The sequence below is a fragment of the Magnolia sinica genome, chromosome 10, assembly GCF_029962835.1.
Source record: "Magnolia sinica isolate HGM2019 chromosome 10, MsV1, whole genome shotgun sequence".
Classification (NCBI taxonomy): domain Eukaryota; kingdom Viridiplantae; phylum Streptophyta; class Magnoliopsida; order Magnoliales; family Magnoliaceae; genus Magnolia; species Magnolia sinica.
The window spans coordinates 39,541,981-39,565,125 of NC_080582.1; the positions used below are offsets into that span (position 1 = coordinate 39,541,981).

At 40.2% G+C, this 23,145-nt stretch overlaps 1 protein-coding gene and 1 non-coding gene across 2 annotated transcripts in view; both read left to right on the plus strand.

Annotated features, from left to right (window-relative positions):
- LOC131258319 (uncharacterized) overlaps positions 1-23,145 on the plus strand; it is a 137,372-nt gene that overhangs the window by 100,897 nt on the left and 13,330 nt on the right. The window lies entirely within an intron of this gene.
- Positions 17,510-17,616, plus strand: LOC131217867 (small nucleolar RNA R71). The gene has a single exon (XR_009157454.1). It is a non-coding gene; the product is annotated as a small nucleolar RNA R71 (small nucleolar RNA).

The window sequence follows — 23,145 nt, forward strand, 5'->3', positions numbered from 1 at the left end:
CTCTACTCCGGAATTATTGACCCAAGGTATTGAAAATGGTCATTTTTGGGAAACTTATTGGTCAACAATCTTAACTAATTCCTCATTTTCATGCCCATTATTGCTAAAATTGCGTTCCATATACTCTGTTATAGTCCATGTATTTTTTTTTGAAGGGTAGTCCAATTGATTTTAAATCCTCTAGATTCTAAAACATCCCTCCATAATCCCCTTTGAAGCTTGTGTTCCCAAGAATCAACCATCTATCTCGGGATTGCAATATTTTGATAGCTTGCTGCTTCTCTCTTAGTGGTGAAATAGTTGTTTGGTCGCCCCCGTGTAGGAGGCACCTACTTGGATGAGGTGGACGAGTTTGTATCTCTGTTGGATCAGCTTCATTTGTGCTAACTGATGAAGGGGGCCCCAGATAGAATGATTGGGCAAGTTGATAGGTTGGGGCAATTCTCAATTCACTCATTCTGCCATCTCGTTAGTAGCTCAAGAAGGGATGATGGAGAGGGTTAGAGTAGCCCCCCCTTCCCGAAGTTTGCGGCCTTTGGGTTGTTAGTAGGCTGGAAGAAAGTCTTAATAGTTGATAACCTTCAAAAGTGGTAATGATAATTCCTAATGTTCATCTCATGTGCATGAAGAGCGTTGAGACTGTTGACCATCTTTTCATGCATTGTTCGGCTGATGTGGGATGATATTTTGAGGAACTTCAAATTATCGTGGGCTTCGCTGGAATCAATTTGTGGTCTCCTAATGGCCTGGTGTGGAGTGGGTCTGAGTAAGAAAAGCGAATGCTTTGGAAGTTGTGTTTGCTGGTAGTTCCATGGGTGATTTGGGAAGAGAGAAACAGGAGGTGCTTTAGAAATGAGAGCAAAGCGGTGGAGGTGGTGTCTAAAGTGCGTTGTCAAACCTTCCGCTTTACTTCATGTCTCACTTTAGGTGTCGGAAATCTGTTTTGGATAGATTGGAGAGGTTGAGATGTGACTTTTTGTGGCAAAGTGCCATTGCATAAGTTTCACCTTTTGAGATGGGAAAAGGGGGAGTTGGAAACTATGAATCTTGCTCTACTAGGTAAGTAGTTGTGGAGTTTTGGTATGAAGGGAAGGAGTTTGTAGAGAGAGGTGATTGCTGGTAAGTATGGGGTTTAGGAAGGGGATGGTGGTAAAGAGCTCGTTATATAGGACTTTAGAAATGTGTAAGGCAGTCTCTAGTTTGGAGGCTAAATTCAAGGAGGTGCTCGGTTTCTCTTCTGGTGATGAGTAAGAGAATTCCTTTTGGGAGGATGTTTGGCTAGGTGAGAGCTCACTCCAGTCTGAGTTCTTGAGGTTATCCAGCTGTCACTATGAACAAACATTCCCATTGCTAGGCACTTTTTCACCACAAGAGATGTAGTGGTTTGGACTCCTTTTTGCCAAAGGAGCTTGTCAAATGAGTAAGCAGACGATGTCATTAGGCTGCGTACACGTCTCCAGTTCTATTGCCCCTCTGTGGGTGAGAATGATGTAGATTGTTTGGAATAAGGCTAAGTTTGGCTAGTTTTCTGTCCGATCATTCTTTAAGTTGTTTCCAAAATCTTAGGTGGAGAGAGAAGAAACTCACCTCTCATTTTTGGTTCTCTATGCCCCTCCTAATATTGTGGCTTTTGCATGTTTGGTGGGGAGGAAGAGGGTGCTCACAATAGATAATCTCCAAAAAAGGGTGATGATGCTACCTAACATTTGCGTAATGTGTTTGCAGGATGTGGAGTCAGTTAATCATTTATTCATTTGTAGTCCTTATGCTCAAATGGTGTGGGAGAGATTCTTAGAGTTGCTCCAAATGTCATGGGTTATTTATTGGGATCAATTGAGGAGCATCTCTTGGCTTGGCACAAAGGCAGAGTTGGAAAGGAGGAAGGGTCGTGTGGTGTCTTGTCTTGCTGGTAGTCTCATGAGGCCTTTGGGCGGAAGGAATAGTAGGTGCTTTTGGAATAAGTCTGGGACGGTGTTGGGGTTGTTTAGAAGGGAAAAGCTACATGTAGTGGGATGGGCCTCTTGTTTTAAGGCCTTGGATGATTGTATTTTTTCTTCCTTCTTTGGGGTGTAGCCGTTACTTTGCCTTTTTGTTTGGATTGTAGTTGTTATTTTCGCCTCAGTTCTTTTTGTGGTGTTTCTCTTTAATAAAGTTCTATTACCTGTTTTTGTTATAAAAAAAAAAAAAGAAAAAAAAAGAAGAAGATTGAGGCAAATATTCTTTTTCATTGTTTGAGCATATATATATATATATATAAAATCTAAGTTGGTTCTATACTTCAATATGAAACATTTTAATAATGGAAAAACAATTCAGAGCTCTCTTTCATTAAATAAGCCATGTCACTCTTGAATAATCATCAACAAATGTAATAAAACATGTGAACTCATGCACGTAGGAGCATGCATCAGTCTTGAAACATCACAATTGACCAGAGCAAAATAAACTAGACTTCGTTTATCTCTCTATGGTGGTAACATGACCGATAATGCTTACTCACCTAAAAAGCTTGGCACTATAAGATTGACACACTAAATGACATTGTTTATATTCTTCAATGGGGGGCAACTAGGACAACAATGCCACTAATGAGGAAATGCACTCATTTGTAGAGAAACTCCTACTAGTTCTGTGTTCAGATAATAGAGGCCTCTTGACTCGTGTTAATGCAGGGGCATTTTCACACCGGGCTTGAATGGGGTAGCCTGTGGGATGCGGGGACACACTCAGGGTGGGCGGCCCGTGTGAGGTGGGCCCATGTGAAGTGGGGCCTATGAGGAGGGTTCGAACGACGTCCTAACCCATGCAATGTGGGGCCTGAGCTATGAGATAAAGGGATTGAGTCACCACTCTCTATCAATTCGAGCTTTTAGAGCAAGTGGTTAATTGTCCTGCATCAAATTGGTATCAAAGCGGGAGCTCTCGTGTACGAGACTCCTCGCCAGGGGTGATTAATGCAGGGCCATTTTCACATCGGGCTTGAGTGGGGTAGCTTGTGGGATGCAGGGACACACTGGGGGTGGGCGGCTCATGTGAGGTGGGTGGCTTGTGTGAGGCGGGCCCCATGTGAAGTGGGGCCCATGAGGAGGGTTCGGCCGACGTCCTAACCCATGCGATGTGGGGCTTGGGCTATGAGATAAAGGGATTGATTCGCCACTCTCTATCAGTTCGAGCTTTTAGAGCAAGTGGTTAATTGTCCTGCATCACGTGTTCTCCACAATCTTCTTCCTCGTCTTGATCCTAGAACACACGAGTAGGAGTGAATGTTAGGGAACAATTGTGGGATTTTGTAAGTTTACTAATGGACGTAAGGATGAAAGGAAACTTTTGCACAGAGGACAAAAGACAGAATACAAGAACAAAGATAACTAATACCCAAGCATGAATCTTTTGATATTGCACCATCAATTAAAGTAATGTAGGAATTAGACATGAATTTATCAAGATTCGAAAAAACTCAAGTCATTAGTGTGGTATTCAAAAAATGATTATTTTACTGCCGTAATGGCTGTTATGTACCGGTGAGGATCGTGATAGTTATGCGATACTGAGCTGTAATGCCCAGTTTGAAGGAAAAAGAGGCCCGTAGGGTGTAACCTTAATGGGTTGATTCATGACTGTGATAGACCAATACATGTCCATATTGGTCAGTTACGGAGTGGATATAGGACCAATACATTTTTTGCTTAAAAAAACCCGATTGTTACAGGGCTGTAACGGCCATTACAAGGGCCCCATATTGTAACAACCATTAGGCTGGTCATTATGATCACCATTACCGTTATTGAATACCTTGGTCACCAATCATATTGTATGGTCTCGAGTTAATAACCCATGTAGGTGAATGATGGGAAACAATTCAAGATGTACCTAGTGTTTGAAGAATTGATATTGCTACAAGTTTCGTTGGCTGGGGATACAAAAACAATATTGATATCACTGATATTTGGAAATGCGGGGAAACATTGGGAAAACAGTGGAATATATATATATATATATATATATATATATATATATAGAGAGAGAGAGAGAGAGAGAGAGAGAGAGAGAGAGAGACTCCAGGACAGGGTGTCCCAAATCGGTTACGTATCGACCGATACGTAATGGTAACGGTGGGACCCGTTACGCGATACGGGGTCGAAACGGCCGTTATGGAATTCTGTGACCGTAACGGCCGTTACGGGGACGTTACGGGCCATAAGGGCCGTTACAGACCCATGCCCTAAAAAAAACAAAAAACAAAAAAAAAAACCTTACCTTTTTTTTCCTTTCTTTTCTTCTTCTTCTTCTCTTTCTTCTTCTTCTTCTTCTTCTTCTTCTTCTTCTCGAGCAGCTGCGGCTGCGGCTGCGGCTGCTTCCTTTCTTCTTCTTCTTCTTCCTCTCTCTCTCACTCTCTCTCTGTCTCTCTCTCAATCTCTTCTTTCCCGTTTCCCTCTTTTTTTCTTTTCTTTCTTTCCCTCTTTTTTTTCTTTTCGTTTCCCTCTCTCTCCGTTTTTTTTTTTATTTACCGCAGCTGACTGCGGTACGTGTCATGCAAAGACGAGCGCTGACACTCCTCGAGCTCCGAGTTGTACGAACGGTTCAAATGAGATCAAAGTTATATGGGCTCCACGGTGATGTATTTATTACATCTACACCGTTCACCTATTTTCAGAGATCATTTTAGAGCACCGGCCAAAAAATGAATTATATCCAGAGATCATCTGGACCACACCAAAAACAGCAGCAGGGTAATGATTTTCACGGTTAAAAAATTTAGGGCACACGTTACGTTTATTTTCCATTCAATCATATCAGAACCGAGTGGGCCTCACCATAATGTATATATTTTATCCATATCATCCATCCATTTTGCATCGTCATTTTAAGGCAGGATTCAAAAAATTAGTAATATCCAAATATCAGGTGGACCACACCATAGGAAATAGTGGTTATAGAATGCTCACCATTAAAAATTTCCTAAAGTCCACTGTAATGTTTATTTTCAATCTAACCTGTTAATTGGGTCACATTGACGTGGATGAAAGGAAAACACCCATGTCAGCTTGATCTAAAACTTTTCTAGCCCTCAATAAATTTTTAATGGTGAACGTTTAATTATTATTGTTTCTTATGGTGCAATCCACTCGAGCTTTGGATGTGCCTCATTTTTGGGCTCATGCCCTAAAATTATTTGGCAAAATGGATGAATGGTGTAGATATAACACATTCATCACGGGTGGGGCCCAAAAAACTTTGACACGTGTGCTGCCTTTACATCCGAGTCCCTCCTAATTCAAACCTTAAAAAATTGTACAAGAGACATATATTAACTTGAAATTTGACAATTAAATTATGGACTGCAATTGCTAACTCACAATGCCAAAATCAAATTATTTGAATAGTTTTAATTGTTAATTTGTGAACTTTTATTTTTTAAAATAAGGCCTTTTGATTTTTATTTTTATTTTATGATTCACTATCCAATAAATGTCCACCAATTTATAAGTGGGATAATGACAATAAATGGCATGAATTTGAGGCTAATTTGGAGAATAAATTGGTCCTCCAAGTCAGCCCCAAATTGGCAACGCCATCTACCTGAATTTAATTTTATTTTTTTAAAGAACTATTGGGAGAAATGATATCAAGATGTTAAGTATATAAATTACATATTTAAAAAATTAAATATATGAATTTTGTAGTCAAATTCAAGTTACCTGGTTAAAAAATTAATCAAACAGTCCGATACAACTTCTCACCAAAGAGTGGACCGTTACACCACCATAAACATGTTCCAGTTTATAAATGAATGCATATTTGGAATGCTTAGAATATTCTGGATTTAATCCATATTTTTTCATATTTTTTTGGCAAAAAAAAAAAAATTGCGCCGTTACAGGCCGTTACGCCCCCGTATCGCCGTTACGCCCCCGTATCCGTATCGGTTTCGGAGGGCACCGTTACGCCAACTGATACCGATACGGGACACCTTGCTCCAGGAGGTGCTAAAATACACATTTACATATTTAGGAATAAAAAATTGCAAAACAAAAAAACATATTCACAATAAGTTTCCATTTAATGGGGGCCTAAAAGCATGTCCTGTCGTAAGAAACCAATCCAACTATCCCATCCATCCTATTTATCCATCCATCCCATTTATTTATCCAACCAACCATCCAACCTTCAATCCAAGCATTTATCGATATTTCAAAATATCGACAACACACGATATTTCACCAAGAAATCGTTGACAACTTGAAAGGAAATGAAAGATTGTAGTCTCAATATCACCTCAAGATCGCCTATGTTTTGATAATGATACTATCGCGGTGTGATGGATATTATCGTTGACATTTTGAACATTGCATACAGGCATGCACCCATAAAAAAAAAATTGAAATGGAATTTTTTTATAAATAGATTTTTGGCGATATTATCGAAATATTGTTGATACACTAGCGATACAAGCGACCCTTGGAATTTACACAATCGAAGATATTGGCGATATCATTAGATTGGTGATACAAGCAACACCTAGAATTTACATTGTCGAAAATATTGGCGATACATAGGCGATATCGATACATTGGTGATACTTAGTGATACATCACCGATACCTTGAATTTTTTAGACTACCAGTGTTATTAGTATCGCCAAGTTAGATACAAAGAACATGGGAATATTTCGATAGTATCGGTGATACTCCGAACAATGGATGTACCTGAGTTTACACCAGTAGCAGTGGAAGAGGAAGCAGGAGCTCGAAGTCTCTTTAACAACTTGGATATTTCTCACCAGAAAGCGTAACTAGGTCATTGATGGTACTTTGCTATTCTTGAGAGGAGAGATGTCCAATTGTTTGACTTTCATTGTTTTCTTCAGAATAATACACCTAGTTGGCCTTGGTGGCTTGCCATGCTAGTCTGAACGTCTCTCAACCACATTATTAGTAAGTCCACAACGAGTACACTTTTTGTTTCTATGGCCTCTACCATAGCCTCTACCTCTCTTGACCACCACATGCACAACCACCACGATTTGTATGATCACCTCTATGGTTTCCTCGATCACCATCGCCCTATCTAGCAGAAGAGACGAGCAAATCTTTCACCTACTCCACCAGTGGTCATAGCCCCAACTAGTATCCTTTGGAGCAGTGTTTGTAATATTGATACTATCGGTCGATATTATCACTATCGCTGGCTACTGATACGAAACTGTAGAATTTGCTCGGTGTTCACAACCCCAAGTGTAGGGTCGCGATGTAGCAATAATCTCGGTGAGACCGAGGTCGAATCCACAGGGACTAATCTCGTGTGCTTTCTGAAAACAACTAGAACTAGAACTAGAAGAAGACGCAAGTCTAAATCTGAAAGTAGTGAGAATAATTATGAACAACTAAATGAAAAACTTGTGCAATTCAAAAGTGGGAAACTAGGGTTTCCAAGGATCCACTTGTAGAGATCAGGGAGATTTATGCTTGATTCACGAACACAACTGGAATCAGAGTCCCATCTTCATCCAATTGGGAGATATCTCAGTAAAATCAAATCTGAACTTCTTTTACTTTAGTTCTCAATGGATGAGAGGTATGAGAACTAGAATTGATTCCATCATAAAACCATGCCCATGAGACAAAGCAAATAATAGAATTTACCAATCCACAACCAGTTTGGGAGAATTGTGACGGTTAGGGAAGATTCCATCATCCAACGATGCCTAGGAGACGATGGTGAACAACAGGATTTCCTTATTTCACAATCTCAATAAAAAGAACATGCTCAAAGCTATCGTAGATCCATTGTAATTTAAGTCACAACAAATCATTAAAAACTAAAAGTATTTCTTATAATCAAACTAAAATCAAAGAGAGTTTAACACATGAATCAAAGCAATCGAAAACGACCCATCACACTACAAGCTTCACCTCTTAGCCCTAGCTAAGAGGTTTAGCCAATCATAAACATGATTAAACTAAAATCTCTTAATAAAAACTAAGAAAAACTTAAAAAGGGGAGGAAAAACTCTTTGAAGACGGTTGCTCCACGCTCTCTCTCTCTCTCTCTCTCTCTCTCTCGCTCTCTCTCTCTCTCTTCTTGTTCACGTCCTCCTTCGACTCCCCTCTTACGTTCTCTCTCTCTCATTTATATATGCTGTCCGTAGGTCAGCTGGGGTCGGAAAACCGACTCTGTTCCCTCACACCAATTTGCAACAGAAATGGACTACGCACGCAGTGAAAACGCAAGAACCGATTGTGTTTGATTTGTTTTTGGGACGAAGAACCGTCCGGTCCGCTCAATCTGACTGGATAGGGAGGTCGAAACCCCCTTTCTTGAAGTCTGGATGGTCTGGATCATTGATCTGATCCTGACCATGATTGCACAATAGCCCACAGTGGGCCGAGCGGCGTTCGCAACTCGTGTTCGCACGTTTCTGCGCACCTTCTTGCGCTGTGACGTTTGGTGGGCCCATGATCAGTGTCGACAGAGAAATCCACTGTCCATTAGACTCCCCTTGGAATCTTAGCCCAAGAAACCGTGTTTTTAATCGAGTTTGGTGTGGCCCAAGGAATCAAATCTACTGCAACTGCTTTGAATGCAGCAGAACGGTCTTCTTGTGACTGCTGTAGCCAGCACGTGCACGTGCATGAGTGCACAAGGTCAACATGGGTTTGACCGGTTCGAGCCCCTCTGCATGATGGACGGCTTGGATTATCCACGTGGGCCATGAGGGTGGCCCACATCATCTCTCAAGAGGACGTTGTTCGTCCGTTACGCAGCGAGAAAACGGCTGGAGTCCATTTACAAAGGAAAGTCGGGTTAAACCGACTTTGACTCCTTCCTAGATACGGTGCACTGCCAGAGTGTGTGTGCTGCATGCGCACACCACTCAAGGTGGGGTCCATAGTGGTGTTTCAGAGAAATCTACACCGTCCATTCATTTTTCCATATGGTTTAAGGAGTTGAGTCCAAAATTGAGGCATATTCAGAGATCAGGTGGGCCCCAAATTAGTGATTTATGGCTGATCTTTCCGTTGGACCACTTCCTCAAGGATCCAAGGGTTGCAATTTTACGTGTACTGTTATTTTATGATACTCAGGCCGGAGATAAGGTTTCGTGCCAAACGGATGGTGGGAACCTTGTGGTCTTGCATTCAGGACGATTGTCCGGCTTCCTTATCTTCAATTCTTCGATTCTCTTCCTTCATCACTTGGTTTCCTTGGATCTTTGGCGTGTGAATTCTTCAAGCTCGGTCTCCTCAGATCCGTCCCTTGCCTTGGTGATTCTTGAGCATCAAATCCATGCCTTTAGTACCCTTTTCAATCCAAGCTCTTTAATTCACCTTGCAATGCAAACAAGATTAAAATAAAACATTAAGCATTATCATGTGCATAAAACCAAGTAATAAATAGGGTCTAATATGCAATATTTGACCCTCAACACAATCCTCAACCAGCATTTTGCTAGTCCTGAGCAAAGTATGCGAAATTTTTTTTGAGAATTACAAGACAATTTCTATAAGCTCATGTGATTTTTGAAAAGCAATCTAGATAACAAAATTCTAAGATACATCAATGTTGAGCATTACCTTCTCCTAAACTCGAGCGCACGGTAAACTTCATGGTTAAGTTCAAAGTATTAATCCATCAATTAGAACAATTCCAAACATTGAGTTCCATGGGTGCAGAGTGCAACCTCGACTTATCACAATTAAAGATCTAATTCTCAATTTTCATGATGACATCGATAATCAAAAAGAGCATTCCAGATAACCAAACCTAAACCGAAACTTGCCTTACGGTTCAGCTTTTTATTCTTTCAACTTTTGATTTTTCCATCGATGGCTTCACGCTATGTCAACCTTTTTAAAAATCTTTAATAGGTAGCGTTTTTCAATGACAACAGTTTTTTTTTTTTTTTTTTAAAGTTTTGAACATGATGGACAAATTCCCTAGGGTGGTTCCTTCCATGCTTAGTGATTATCGAGTTAACAATTCAATAGCAAACTGACACCTTAATGTGTAAGCTAGATGTGACATGTGAAATCATGACTCAATCAATGTTTAAAACTTTTAATCATGGATTAATAATTCGAACTTAACTGTGAATTTTAATAGGTAACTGAATCCAAGAGTCATAAATCACCAACATTTAGTATCTTATACTTCTATATCAAGGATGACCTTCAAAATCACTCGAATTCACAAAATATTCAGAAAAAATTTAAAAAATTTTCACAAATTTTGCTCAAGACTGAGAAAACACTGATTAGGTAACCTAATCTCCCATCCCCAACCTAAAATCTACATTGTCCTCAATGTAAAAGATATCAGCATGCAATGCACATGAGACAACGAAAGTAATGGGGAAGTGATGGAAAGGTAGTACCTATGGAAGGAATTAAGTGGCTTTTCGCAAAGGATCTCAGTGTGAAAGTGGGTCAGCACAAGAATTAAACCAACAAAAAGCAAACTATCCTAGAATAAATGGAAAGCAACCTATCCTAAATAGCATAAAGCCAACTATCCTAAAACGGCATAAAGCAAACAATCCTAGAATGAAAAACAGAAAACCTAACTATACCTCCATCAGATTAGGAGGTCAATCCTGATATACAGGATCAGTCAGAGGTATGGACATGTCCTCTGAATCAAATTTCTCAACAAATGGCTTTGATCGATGTCCATTTACTTTAAACTCATTGCCATTGTTCGGATTCCGAATCTCAACAACCCCATGAGGATAAACATTGGTAACAGTGATAGGGCCGGTCCAGCGAGATCGGATCTTACCCGGAAAGAGATGTAACCGAGAATTATTCAAGAGGACCTTCTGACCTGGTGTGAATGATTTTCGAAGAATGTGTTGGTCATGAAATGCCTTCATCCTGTCCTTGTAAATTCTTGAGTTCTCGTACGCATCGTTCCGGATTTCTTCAAGTTCATTCAATTGAAGTTTACGTAGTGAGCCAACGTTGTCCAAATTGAAGTTCAGATTTTTGATCGCTCAGTAGGCTCTATGTTCCAACTCCACAAGCAAGTGTCAAACCTTCCCATAGACAAGTCTAAAGGGAGACATTCCAATAGGGGCTTTAAATGCGGTACGGTAAACCCATAAGGCATCGGTCAATCGGAGTGATCAATCCTTACGGTCAGGGTTAACCGCCTTTTCCAAGATGTGTTTAATTTCCCTATTGGAAATCTCAGCTTGCCCACTTGTTTGTGATTGGTATGGAGTGCTCACTTTATGGGAGATGCCATATTTCTTTATTAGATTCGCGAATGGTCTATTACAAAAATGTGAGCCCCCATCACTAATGATGGCCTGAGGCGTTCTGAACCGGGAAAAGATGTTCTCTTTTAAGAATTTAATGACCGTTTGATGGTCATTGTTCCGGCATGGAATCGCTTCGACCCATTTAATGACAGTCTACTAATAGCAAAATGTATAAATGGCCAAAAGATTAGGGGAATGGTCTTATGAAATCGATGCCCCAGTAATCAAATGTTTCTATGATAAGAATGAGATTCAAGGGCATCATATTTCGACGAGACAGTGCTCCCAATTTCTAACAACACTCACAAGCTTTGCAAAACTCATGAGTGTCCCTGAACTTAGTGGGCTAGTAAAAGCCACAGTGCAGAATTTTGGCCGTGGTCTTTTTAACAGAAAAGTGACCACCACAGGCCTGAGAATGACAGAAGGAGATGACACTTTAATGTTCATCGTCTGGCACACATCTCCTTAAGATTTGGTCTGGGCAATATTTAAACAAATACGGATCATCCCAGAAGAATTTGCGCACCTCGGTGAAAAGTTTCTTCTTATCTTGCGCAGTCCAATGTGTCGGTATGAAACCTGTGGCAAGATAATTAGCAATATCAGCAAACCAAGGTGAATGAGAGACTTTGAACAATTGTTCGTCAGGGAACACGTCATTTATTTGTGTCATCTCAAGGGAATCAGAGTGATTGAGGCGGGAAAGATGGTCAGCCACTACGTTCTCTACTCCCTTTTTATCTTTTATTTCTAAATCAAATTCTTGAAGTAAGAGGATCCATCTTATCAGTCGGGGCTTATTATCATTCTTAGAGAGAAGATACTTGAGCGCCGCATGATCTGTGTAAATGACGATCTTGGATCCGATCAAGCAGGACCTAAATTTGTCCAAAGTGAACACTACGGCTAAGAATTCCTTTTCCGTAGTCGAGTAATTCACTTGGGCGGGATTTAGAGTTCTACTTGCGTAATGAATAACGTAGTGCTTCTTTTCTTTTTTCTAGCTTAAAACCGCCCCAAGAGCATAGTCAGAAGCATCGCACATAAGTTTAAAAGGGAGGTTCCAATCGGGTGGTTGCATGATAGGTGCAGTGGTTAACATGCCCTTAAGCTTAGTGAAAGCTTCTTGGCATTGCTTAGTCCATTCGTATGGTGCATCCTTTTGAAGTAGATTACATAAAGGACGAGAGAGAAGACTAAAAGTCCTTTATGAATCTTCTGTAAAAGCCGGTGTGTCCTAAAAAGGATCGCACGTCTCATATGTTCTTGGGTGGAGGTAGGTTAGAGATAAGATCAATTTTTGCCTTATCTACCTCAATTCCCCTGGACGAGAAGATATGTCCAAGGACAATTCCCTTACGAACCATGAAATGACAATTCTCACAGTTGATTACCAAATTCTTTTCTTCACATCGCTTCAGCACACATTTAAGATTCTCCAAACAATCGCTGAAGGATGGACCAAAAACAGAGAAGTCGTCCATGAAGACCTCTAGATATTGCCCCACCATATCAGAAAAAATACTCATCATGCATCACTGATAAGTGGCGGGGGCATTACATAGTCCGAATGACATCTTTCAGTAAGCAAAGGTGCCAAAAGGGTATGTGAATGTGGTTTTTTCTTGATCTTCAGGAGCAATCTCTATCTGGTTGTAGCCCAAATACCCGTCAAGGAAACAATAGTACGAGTGACCAGCTAGCCTTTCCAAGATTTGATCAATGAAGGGCAAAGGGAAGTGGTCCTTCCTCGTGATGGTATTCAACTTCCTGTAGTCAATGCACATTCTCCAACCAGTTGTAACTCTAGTTGGCACGAGTTCATTGTTGGCATTGGCTACGATGGTGATTCCAGACTTCTTAGGAACCACCTGAGTTGGACTCATCCATTGGCTATCGAATATAGGGTATATGATACCTACATCTAATAGCTTAAGAACTTCGGCCTTAACCACTTCATGTTTGGATTTAGTATACGTTGTGATTGTCGAGAGGTCTTCGCATTATCCTCAAGATAAATGTGGTGAGTACAAATCGAAGGGTCAATTCCCTTGAGGTCCGCAATCGTCCATCCAAGGGCTCCCTTATGCTTAATAAGAGTAGATATAAGCATCTCTCCTGTTCTTGCTCAAGGTGGGAAGAAATCACCATCGGGTATGTCTCATCTTGACCTAAATAGACATATTTCAAATCAGAGGGCAAAGGTTTAGGTCAAGCTTCGGTGCCTTGAGTTAGACAGTAGAGGCACTTCATCAGTTTGGGGCAATTCTTCAAATTGTGGCCTCCACCGGTTAACTTCAAATGCCAGCACAGTATCAAGCATGACATCCATCTCCCTAATCATATCATTATCAAAATCATGGGAGTGGGCCAGGCACGTCTCTAGAGGGTCAGAGGATAAGCTCAAAAGTGTTCTATCTTCCACAGAAGAGTCAATCATGTTAATGTTGTGGAAATCGTCATCATCCTCTAACCGTCTGCCTGTGTTGAAAAAGATATTCAACTCCAATGTCATATTCCCGAAAGACATACTCATGACTCCATTCCTACAATTAATGATTGTGTTTGAAGTGGCAAGGAATGGGCGACTAAGAATGACGGGAATTTGAGTGCTCATGTTACTGATGGGTTCCGTATCCAGGACGATAAAATCTACTGGGTAGTAGAATTTGTCAACCTGGACCAACACATCCTCGATTACCCCTCTTGGTACACGAACTGAGCGATCGACAAGTTGTAATGTGGTTAGGGTGGGTTTTAATTCACCCAAACCTAACTGTTTGTAGACTGAGTAGGGAATCAAATTTTCGCTTACTCCTAAGTTAAGAAATACGTCCTGGGGGTGTTGAATAGGACTATGCCAAATTAAAAAATAAATGCAGAATTGATAGAAAGATAGCACAATCAAATAATAAATAATCACAAGTAAATAGCAACCTCAAATGTACTAGTCTTGAGAGGTTGATACAAACTTAGTTCTGAGGACAACCTAAGACCAAAAACCAAAGGCTTATTAGCTTTGAAAAGGCTGAGCAATACGTCCTTGGGGGGGGGGGGGGGGGGGGGGTTGAATAGGACTATGCTAAATTAAAAAATAAATGCGGAATTGATAGAAAGATAGCACAATCAAATAATAAATAAGCACAAGTAAATAGCAACCTCAAATGTACTAGTCTTGAGAGGTTGATACAAACTTAGTTCTAAGGACAACCTAAGACCAAAAACCAAAGGCTTATGGCAGGACAACCTTACTAAAACGTTTGTAAGTATCAAAAACCCAAACGAATAAAGAGGCAAAGGAAATAGCAAAGGAAATAAACTAAGTTATTACAACATTCCCATAAGTGCATAAAATAAATTACACCATTCATCACAAATGCTTAAAATAAATTACAACATTCACACACATAAGCACATTCAATCATCCACCACAACTCCAGGAATTATAGTAGTTCGCTTGTGTGTACACCAACTATTAGAAAACAGCCACACAACTACTCTACTCCTAATATCCACTCCCTCGGGATATTAGCGTTCACTATGAAAAAAAGGTTTTCCAAGGTTCACCTTAAAACCTTCACAATTGTGTCTTTGATTGGGCTTACACAATTACAAAAACCCCACACTCTGAGATTTTCTGGATCACCTCAGACAAAACCAAAAAAGATTTTTCTGGCACAACCTCAAAAACCAAAAAGATATAGAATTGTAAATGATACTTATCTGGAAATTCTCCTTTGAAGAAGCTCGGTAGAACTGATCCGATGTAGACGAAGATGTTCATTATCCAATCTCACAGATGAAAAGGTTCTAGTTTTAAATGATTTTTAAATTAAATCAACCTGGGCTAGCTTGATTTGATTTTGATCTCAAGAAAGGGGAAAATACAAATCCCGATTGGAATAAAGATCTCAAAATCAAATTACAAAAGCTAATTAAAGAAAATATAAAATGAGTACAGAATAACTTAATAAATTCACAAACTTATCTCTCAGAGTGGTGTTTTGATTTTGCTTTAATGAATGAATAAACTCTAAAATTCGTGCTTTATTTATAGGTAAAAATACTGTTCACTCGATTAGTCTAACGGTCGGTTCGACTGGTCGAAGGACCAACAAAATTTCAAATTTTCTGGCGTGATAAGCTAAAGTTGTTACTCGACTGGTCGAGTGGCTTGCTCAACTGGTCGAGTGGCCTGCTCGATTGGTCGAGTGGGACCAAAAAAGCTTGCTAGACTTTGAGTCGAGCCTGCACGACCGGTCCAGCACTGTTCACTCGACTGGTCGAGCAGTCTCCTGGACTGGTCGAGAGTCCAACAGAAAATTTCGAAAATTCACAACAAACCTTGGACTGGTCGAGAAAACTCTTAGACTGGTCGAGCCAGTACTTGGACTAGTCGAGAAAATGACCTATAAACATATAAAATGATCCACGTAAAATATGCAATAAATATGACATAACCTAAGGTCAATCTAGGGTCATCCAAACCTGTTTGTGAGAGAAACAAATGAAACATCATTCGCTTCCGAATCTTTATATCTTGTGATACTTTATTTTATTTTTTTTACACGCACACGCACCCCACACACTCACACTAGTGGAATATCACCACCTATGGGTACTCGAACCCTCGACCGGGAGTTGAAACTCCTAAGAGTCTACCACCCGAGCAAGAGTAAGGACCTGATATCTTGTGATACTTGAAGCTTGAGTTTGATTTCTTGAACTTGAGCTTGAGTTACGCTTGAGTTCTGAAGTCTTTAGCATACAATAATTGGACTTCAAACTTGAACTTGAGTTCTTGAATTTTAGCTTGAAACCATAAACTTCAACACTCTTCACTTCACATTGAAGATGTAGGCAAGTTCGATGAAGATCCAGAGAATTTTAAAATGTACGAAACTGATCACTTCAACTCAAAGCATGATAGAAATACTAAATGGTTTGGCACATCAAAATTTGACAACACTACGGGTGCTAGATTTACACAATAGCATTTACACACTTGCTCCTAAATCAAGAAGTACATGCTCAATTCGGTAGTTCCCAATTACACAAGGTATGGTTGGGCTACCGGGATCTTTGAATTTTTGTGGCACATCTTGCTTTAGGATGGCATTCACTTTTTCAGTTAAGATGATTTTCTTTTGAATACTTTGTCGTCTTTTGGTCATACATAAGTCTTTCAGAAATTTGGCATATGAAAGTATTTGTTTAACCGCATCCAGTAGAGGAATATTGACCTTCACTTGTTTCAACACCTCTAGAATGTCCTGAGAGTTAAAGAGAGGTTTTGGTGCAACCAACCGTTGGGGGAATTGGGCAACCGACTTACCTTGAAGTTCTAGTTCTAATTCTTGTGGAGCAATGCTAGGTCTATCATTGTTGTCCTCTTCCGGGTCCTTAGGCTTTTCGGCCCTAACCGGAATAGTTTTGTCAATGGTCTTCCCACTCCTAAGAGTAGTGATAGATTTAGCTTGCTCCATCTGATTTGAAGAACTTGGGTCGCTAACTTCATATTGTGGTTTTGGATTGGGAAGAGGTTGAGCTGGAAGGCTCCCCTTATTCCCAATCGCACTTTTAGTCTCAAGTCCTTGTATGGCCTTTGTGAGGTCTTGAAAGGCTCATAGCATACCCTGACTAAAAAGCTCTTGCTTTTAAAGTTGTTTTAGAACCGGGTCCTCTTGAGGTTTCTCTTGATTTGGAATTTGGTTTAAGAAACCTTGAGGGGTAGCCGTTTGTCCATTCGTCCAACTAAAGTATGGATGATTTCTCCATACTAGGATTGAATGTATTGGAGGTAGGTCCATTGAAAGGTCTTTGGTAATTGTTCATGACATTGGATTGCTCATTCAACACCTCTTGAAAGGCAGGTATTGTTGGACAATTTTCAGTTATGTGAATGTTGCAAGCACAAATACCACAAACAGTTTCCTTAGCCTTTTCCTTATTTAATTCCATGGCTTCGAGTTTTCTGGTGAGATTAGCCACTTTAGCACTGATATCATCGTCCTCTTTCAGGAGATACATTCCACCCCTTTCTTTGGATTGAGTTGGCCTAGACATGGTGCTTGGTTTTGGGGAGATGTCCCATGATTGTGTGTTCTCAGCAAACTTATCAAAGTAGTCCCACAGCTCATTGGCACTTTTATTCATAAATTCCCCATTACACATCATCTCGACTAATTGGCGCGTGGGAGATGTCAGTCCATTATAGAAAAAGTTCGTGATGTGACACGTTTCAAAACCATGTTGTGGGCATGAACTGACAAGATCCTTGAACCGCTCCCAACATTGGAAGAATGTTTCATCTTCCCTTTGGGCGAAGTTCATGATTGACTTTCTAAGGGTGTTCGTCTTATGGTATGGGAAAATTTTCTTTATGAACTCCCCCTGTCTTGTTATTCCATCTACTAACAGATCAAGGATGTAGTGAATGCAACCACGTCTTAGCTTTCTCTTTCAGAGAAAACGGAAAGAGTTTCAGCCTGATCGTGTCGTCAGACACGTTAGGAAAGTATAGAGTGGCTATGGTTTCATCAAACTCTCAGGTGTAAATATGGATTTTCAAATTCAAGCCCATAAAATTTTGGAAGGAGTTGGATCACCCATGGCTTGATATCCATATGTCCCGTATTTTCTGGAAAAACCATGCATGAGGGCATGCTCACCCCCGCGGATTGTAAATAATCTCGTAAAGTATGAGGTGGGGGTGCTTGATGCACCTCATTCTCATCCTGGACTTCCCCAACCCTAGGTTGAAGTTGTTGATTTACCGGTTGATTTGCAGCCATCACTTAAATTTACTCTAAGGATCTCGAGTGATGTCTAATCCTGCGATGGATAGATAACCCCTCAACCAATTCTCCTTCACTCAAAAGACGTTGAGTGTTATCACGGACCCAGTTAGGCATGAAACACTCTCAGCCCTCAAAGAAATAGAAAGAGAGATAGAGTTGGAAAGAAATTACCAAATTAGAAGTTCCTAATTACAATCCTGCAAAGCAAAACAAAACAAGTCAATTTCTAAAAACAAAAATTCTAAAATTAGAAAGTTCCTAAAAATAAAAATAGAAAGTAAACTAGTTTCCAAAAAAGGAAAGTGTCTAAAAATAGAAAGTTTTTAAAAATAAATTAGGAAAGTTATAAAAGTAAAAATAGAAAGTAAGAAAGTTTCTAAAAACAAAAAGAAATCCTAGAATTAGAAAGTTTCTAAAAATAGAAAATAAAACCTAATCCTAAAAATAGAAAAATAGAAAAACCCTAATCTTAACCTAATTCCAAGACTAGTTAATCTCAGAAAAACGCAATCGTTAGTCCCCGACAACGGCGCCAAAAACTTGTTCACAACCCCAAGTGTAGGGTCACGATGTAATAATAATCTCGGTGAGACCGAGGTCGAATCCACCTGGACTAATCTCGTGTGCTTTCTGAAAACAACTAGAACTAGAACTAGAAGAAGATGTAAGTCTAAATATGAAAGTAGTGAGAATAATTATGAACAACTTAATGAAAAACTTGTGAAATTCAAAAGTGGGAAACTAGGGTTTCCAAGGATCCACTTGTAAAGATTAGGGAGATCTATGCTTGATTCACGAACACAACTGGAATTAGAGTCCCATCTTCATCCAATTGGGAGATATTTCAGTAAAATCAAATCTGAACTTCCTTTGCTTTAGTTCTCAATGGATGAGAGGTATGAGAACTAGAATTGATTCCATCACAAAACCATCCCCATGAGACAAAGCAAACAATAGAATTTACCAATCCACAACCAATCTGGGAGAATTGTGACGGTTGGGGAAGATTCCATCATCCAACCATGCCCAGGAGACGATGGTGAACAATAGGATTTCCTAATTTCACAATCTCAATAAAAAGAACATACTCAAAGCTATCACAGATCCATTGTAATTTACGTCACAACAAATCATTAAAAACTAAAAGTATTTCTTATAATCAAACTAAAATCAAAGAGAGTTCAACACATGAATCAAAGCAATTGAAAACAACCCATCACGGTACAAGCTTCACCTCTTAGCCCTAGCTAAGAGGTTTAGCCAATCATAAACATGATTAAACTAAAATCTCTTAATAAAAACTAACTAAGAAAAACTAGAAAAGGGGAGGAAAAACTCTTTGAAGACGGCCGCTCCACGCTCTCTCTCTTCTTGTTCACGTCCTCCTTCCACTCCCCTCTTGAGTTCTCTCTCTCCTTTATATAGGTTGTCCGTAGGTCGGCTGGGGTCGGAAAACCGACTCTGTTTATGCACTCCAATTCAAAACAGAACCAGACTGCGCACGCAGCGAAAACGCAAGAACAGATTGTTTAATTCGTTTTTGGGACGAAGAACCGTCCAGTCCGCTCAATCTGACCGCATAGGGAGGGTCAAAACCCCCTTTCTTGGAGTTTGGATGGTCTGGATCATTGATCCGATCCTGACCATGATCGCACAATAGCCCACAGCGGGCCGGGCGGCGTCCGCAACTTGCGTTCGCACATTTCTGCGCACCTTGAGCTGTGACGTTTGGTGGGCCCATGATCAGTATCGATGGAGAAATCCACTCCGTCCATTAGACTCCCCTTGGAATCTTGGCCCAAGAAACCGTGTTTTTGATCGAGTTTGGTGCAACCCAAGGAATCAAATTTGCTGCAACTGCTTTGAATGCAGCAGAACGATCTTCTTGTGACCGCTGTAGTCGGCATGTGCGCGTGCATGAGTGCATAAGGTCAACATGGGTTTGACTGATTCGAACCCCTTTGCATGATGGATGGCTTGGATTATCCACGTGGGCCATGATGGTGGCCCACAACATCTCTCAAGGGGACGTTGTCCGTCCGTTACGCAGCGAGAAAAAGGCTGGAGTCCGTTTACAAAGGAAAGTCGGGTCAAACTGACTTTTGACTCCTTCCCAGATACGGTGCACTACCAGAGTGCGTGTGCTGCATGCGCACACCGCTCAAGGTGGGGTCCGCAGTGGTGTTTCTGAGAAATCTACACCATCCATTCATTTTTCCATATGGTTTAAGGAGTTGAGTCCAAAATTAAGGCATATACAGAGATCAGGTGGGCCCCAAATCAGTGATTTATGGCTGATCTTTCCGTTGGACCACTTCCTCAAGGATCCAAGGGCTGCAATTTTATGTGTATGGTTATTTTATGATACTCAGGCCGGAGATAAGGTTTTGCGCCAAACGGATGCTGGGAACCCTGTGATCTTGCATTCAGGACGATTGTCAAGCTTCCTTATCTTCAATCTTCGATTCTCTTCCTTCATCACTTGGTTTCCTTGGATCTTTGGCGTGTGAATTCTTCAATCTCGGTCTCCTCAGATCCGTCCCTTGCCTTGCTAATTCTTGAGCATCAAATTCATGCCTTTAGTACCCCTTTCAATCCAAGCTCTTTAATTCACCTTGCGATGCAAACAAGATTAAAATAAAACATTAAGCATTATCATGTGCATAAAACTAAGTAATAAATAGGGTCTAATATGCATATTTGACCCTCAACACTCGGAAATGATTGTATCGTATGATATATCCCCCAATATCACAAAATATTGTGCAATATCGGCGATGTTGACTATATATCACATCGTTTTCGGTGATATGAGGCAAAATCCTCTCTACTACCCCACAAATTTGATATATATATATATATATATATATATATATATATATATATATATATATTACCTCAAGATCTGCATCAGGTGGTCACCTTTGACCAGATTTTGTGAGCCAAACGTTGAGCACGTCGGATCGGGTAAGAAAACCTTAGAACCTTTTTATTTTAAACTTTATTTTTATTTTTATTTTTATTTTTTCCTTCCGGAGAGAAATTCTTAGAAAAAATAAGATTCCTGCTGAGGTTTTGGGGAATTTGGTAGGGATTTGGAAGAATGATGGAATTTGGGTGAGATTTTTGGGGATTTTGAACTGATTCGAAATCGCACAACCTCTGGACCCTGCGGAGAAGAAGACAGATCTGGAAGGGCTTGGTCGACTCTCTCTCCTTATCTAAGGAGTAGATTCAGTGCGTCTCTAGTGTATTTAAGACGGTGCAGCCCTTACGATGGGGCCCACCTTAATGTATATATTTTGTATCCATTCCGTCCATACGTTTTTACATATCCATTTAGGTCATGAGACAAAGAATGGGGCAAATCCAAAGCTCAAGTGGACCCCATCACAGAAAACAATGGGGATTGAACGCTTACACAACAAAACTTTTTGAGGGCCACAAAAGTTTTTGATCACGCTGATATTTGTGTTTTCCCTTAGCCCATATTTTCCTGGACTTATGAACAGGTTGGATCACAAATAAACATTATGATGGGCCTGAGGAACATTTCAAGTTATAACGGTGGGCGTCGCTGTCCCCGTTTTTTCTATGGTGGGGTCCACTTGAGCTTTAGATCAGCCTCATTCTTTGGTTGATGCCCTAAAATGATCTCTCTAAATGAATGGATGGGGTGGATTCATTAAAAAACATCACAGTGGTCCCCATCTAGGTTCTCAACACAGGAACTTCCTGTTTTGGGATGCGGATTGTGTATTAACAGTGAGGTGGCTATTGAGGGTGTTATGTGGACCCATATGATATATATGTATTTTATCCAAGCCATCCTTCTATTTTTCCAGATCAGTATAGAGCATGAGCTCAAAAATGAGGGAGATTCAAATCTCGAGTGGACCACATCACAAGAAAACAATGGTGATTGAAGGCCCAACATTAAAAACTTCCTAGGGCTCACTATAATTTGTATTTGTCATCCAACCTGTTCATTAGGTCACGCACGCCTGGATGAACATAAAACACTAATATTAGCTTAATCCAAAACTTTTGTGGCCTTAAGAAGTTTTTAATGGTGAGTGTTCAATCACCACTCTTTCCTGTGGTGTGGTCCATATGAGATTTGGATCTGCCTCATTTTTTGGCACATGCCATAAAATATTCTAAAAAAATGGATGGATGGTGTGGATAGTACACATACATCATGGTGGGGTGCGCATTGTCAGTAGCCACCTTGCTACTCATGCTGTGAGTAGGCAATCCCAGGATCCACTCGGTGGATCCCTAACTATGGGGCCCACTGTAATGTATGTGCCTTACATCATGGTGGGGTGCGCATTGTCAGTAGCCACCTTGCTACTCATGCTGTGAGTAGGCAATCCCAGGATCCACTCGGTGGATCCCTAACTATGGGGCCCACTATAATGTATATGCCTTACATCCACACCGGCCATTCATTTTGAAATCTCATTTTCGGGCATGATCCCAAAAACGAAGCAGGTCCAAGTCTTAGGTGGACCATAATACAGTTAATAGTAGTAATTGAATCCCCACCATTAAAATTACATGGGGTCCACCGGAATTTTTATTCACCATCCAACCTATTGGTAAGGTCACAAAGACCTGGACGAAGAGACCACACAAATATCAGCTTGATCCAAAGCTTTTGTGGCCCATGAAAAGTTTATAATGGTCGATTACCATTGTTTCCTGCATTATGGTCCACCTGAAAAACTTATTGAAAAATATATATTTTTTAATTTACCTTCAATCAATTGTGAATTGATACTAATTACCAAGTATTTAGTAGTGTATAATGAATTGAGCATCACATACACTCTATGTGGGTCTAGGCCATAGCCAGTTATATCATTGATTGGTATGTTTCTTAAATTCTAGTTTATCTTTTGCTTTTGAACGCATTGGTTGTGTTTTCATACATGTCTTGATACATTTATAAATGTTATGTATTATATTTGAATATAGTTGCCTTCAATCAACAGCGCATTGCTTAGGATCCTATACAAAGGAAACCTATTATGTGCACTTCTTTTTTGAGATTTTATGATTTAAAAGTGTGTAT